Genomic DNA, 3,728 nt, shown 5'->3' on the forward strand with positions numbered 1-3,728 from the left:
CTCTGGCTTTTAGAACAAAGTTGTTTCCCCTCTTCAAACTTCCCATTTGGGGAGACTGGCAGGTAGTGTGGCAGTTAAGGTGCTGGACTTCCACGTGGCTGACCGTGGTTTGACTCCCAGAACTTGTGGCTTGCTTTCTTACTCTCTGGTCAAATTAAAATAATAACAATAATTCATAAAATTAAATAATTTCTTTTCTTTTTCTTTTTGAGAGGTTTTTGCTATAGGGTGCATGCACTCGCCAGAGAGACAGACAGAGAGACGAAAGTGAGAAATCACCCCCCAGGGGGGATGGCCACGCTGCAATCCCTTCTCCTCCATCCTCCTCTAGGGATCTTGGGCACACACGCACACACGCCTGGCGTGAGTTTAAGCCACCGGGTCTGGGACTCGAACCGCGGTCAATCACATAAGACCTCAGCAACATAGCCATTATACTAACTGCTGGTCCCTTAAACAATTCTTTTAAAATAAAACTTCCCATTTTCTAGTTTTAGCTTGTAGGGACACCTGCTAGGCCCATCAGAAGAGTCTGGGAAGCTGGACCTCCTGACACAGCCAGTAGTTAAAGGCATCAGCAGGGAAAATGGCCTCAGCCTGCTCAGTGCCATGGTGCATTTTTTATGACTTATTGGTTTATAATTGAGCATAGACTGGGAGAAGAGTGTTCTTTCCTAGTCAAAGGTACGCTGTTGTGAAGAATGAACAGAGGAGGGGAGCCTCATAGCACAGCGGTTAAGGTCTGTGCATAAGGAACAGGATCGCACATAGCAGAGAGCAGTTTGAATCCTGGCCCCAGTGGCTTAAAAATCTTGCCAGATGCATGTTCACACCTAAGTCCCTGAGAGGATGAGACATGGAGGAAAAGGTATTGCAGTGTGACCATGCCCCATCAGAAGCTGCTGTGTCCCTCTGTCTCAGTCTCTGTTTCTCTCATTGGTAAATGCATGGACCCCCTGACAATTAAAAATAAAGGAACAGGAGAGGAGGCAGGGAGTCCCTAGGGAACATGGTAAGGAATAATAATAAAGAGCATATTCGTTGACCACAGACAAAATCCAGCGATTGAAGAAAAACCATATATAGGCATGTCAAGTATATATGAACGATCATAATACATTTTATGGATAAGCTACTAGGAGCTAGTTATGTAATTTTCCCCACTTTTTCATAAGCTACTTATTATTTATTACAGTGATGTTTTTCCACTGCTACCATTACATAGAGCAGAGGAAGCCAATGTAGTCAGAGCCCTCTTATTTGCATGGTGAAGGCTCTTACTCACCAGGTACTTAGCAGCTAGGAAAAATGCTTTCATGTGGAATAGAAGAGGGACCTGAAGAGCTTAGGATTTGACGTTTAGAAATGTACGAAAACATGGAATACCAGTGTACTCCAACTTTTATCAGACTTTAAAATCAGGGTTTTTTTTTTTGTTAAAGTTACTTTTATTAAACTTAATCCATAATCTCTGGTATGGTACCATTGTGAGTCATCAAACAAACTCATGTGTGGAAGTTTTTGAGAGAAGGAAAATATATAAGAGCACATTAATTAATGGTCCTTAAAATATTCTAGGATCCAGGAATACCCATAGCTAGGAGCACCAGGTACTAGATACATAGTCAAGCTAAAGAGCCAGACCTTTCTGAAGATAATATATACATGTATACATGGTTTTTGGTTGGTTTTTTTGTTGTTTTTTGTTTTTTGGGTTTTTTTTGTATGGTGCGTGCGCTCGCCAGAAAGGCAGAGAGAGACAGAGAGACAAAAAGCTAGAAATCACCCCCCAGGAGGGATGGCCACGCCTCAATCCCTTCTCCTCCATTCTCCTCTTGGGATCTTGGGCACACACACACACACGCGCCCAGCGTGAGTTTAAGCCACCAGCTCCGGGACTTGAACTGTATCGACTATGTGGGAATCCAGCGACATAGCCATTATGCCAACTGCTGGTCCCAATAATGTAATGTTATCATGGTCTGTGAAAACAGAGACTGGAAGACAAACTTCAAATTTTGTCCGCATTGACCAAGTGGCTAAAGTGCTCACTTATTAGAAGAAGGAATATGGAAAGCGAATAAGAAAAGGATGGTGGGTGGGAGGGGGCAAGGATGTCTCAATATTCTTTGGCTCCTAACATAGAGCCTGCTTGGGAAATTGAAGTAAGTTGGTGTGTGGAGTCTACTGAGAGTATCACAGGAATGTTTGAAAAATTGACTGCACATCCCATGGAGCTTGGTTAGGTGTGTTCCAAGATAGGTGAGCTAATTTTCAATAAAGTAGATCCAAATCCAATCACATATATAAGTTAGAACTGGAACATGTCTTATCTCCTCTGAAAAGTTATTGGAACAAATTGATTCAAAAGCATAAGTATGGGGGCCAGCAGGTGGCATGGTGGTTAAGGCACTGGACTCCCACGCAGGTGATAGTGGTTCAAGCCCTGGACCCAGCAGCTTATTGAAAATCATGCTGGAAGTATATGTGTGTGTGTGTGCGTGCCCAAAATTCCTAGAGGAGAATGGAGAAGAAGGGGTTGTGGCATGACTATTCCCAATGGGGAGGTGATTTCTCACTTTACCTCTATCTTGCACGCATGAGTACATGCAATCTATGGCAAAAAAAAAAAAATATATAAACATGGATATGTTTTGCATTTATTTGTAAAGGGTTTAATGCGATAACTTTCTGAGATGCTGAGACCATTGCCATACCAGAACTTCAGGTAGTTAATACTTCTGAGATTCTCCAAAGCAGAAAGTCCTGTAAACTACTGCCTGAGATGATAGTGCATTTGCTATTCAGGTCTGATACTTCAGAAATTGTCCCTGGTTCTGATTTCTATTTCAAAAAATGTGTTTCCACTTCTTCCTTTTCCCCAAGAAGTGGGTGTGTTTTGTTATTCTGTGTATGATGGGGTGGCATTGTTCTGTCTCACTGTGGGTTGTAAAATGGAAGTTCTGGAGGGAGGACAGACACTGTCGGTTTGCAACCGAGAGCAAAAGATACCACCTGAGCATCTTCTGTGAGGCGAGGACACTTCCTCTGGATGGATATGTATCCATAATCAGCTTAACTAAGCAGGTAAGGCGTTCATTAGCCAGGCTGGGGTTTCAAAGAGGGAAAGCAAGAGGCAGTGATAGAGAATGAAGGTGGAAGAGTGAGAAGAACAAGTCAAAGCATTTGTTCATGCTGCAATCTACACATCAATTATCCTGCTGTGCTAATTACCACCTTTCCATACCCCAGGTACCTAAGCATTCACACTTACTCTTTCATGCCTCTGATCAAAAAAAAAAAAAAAAAGAGGAAAGAAATGATAGAAGCGGGGGATGATGAACCTAGAGGTGAAATACATTCTTAGATCAAAATTCCCTTTACATATGAAAGTATAAATAAGGGGTCTTTTCCGTTTTGCCATTGTTGTTTTGGACAATTAAACATTTGCAAATGTTTTAATTGCAAAATATTACTTACTGTCAAGCTTCCATCTAGTCAGCCCTTGATTTGATACTTAAAAGAAGAGAGGTGAGAATTGTTGGTCTTGCCTGAGATTTTGGGGTTGCACCATTCGAATGAGAGCGGATCATTAAAAGTCAGTGACTACTAATTATCAGGCCAGTTTTCTGAGACTATTCAGGAACTGGGCAGTCAGAAGCCACAGAGTTACCTTTGTATCAAAACCTTGGTCTTCCCACTCACCGACTGAACCTTCAGCTAACAAT

This window comes from Tupaia chinensis, unplaced genomic scaffold, assembly GCF_000334495.1.
Source record: "Tupaia chinensis unplaced genomic scaffold, TupChi_1.0 Scaffold000638_1, whole genome shotgun sequence".
Classification (NCBI taxonomy): domain Eukaryota; kingdom Metazoa; phylum Chordata; class Mammalia; order Scandentia; family Tupaiidae; genus Tupaia; species Tupaia belangeri.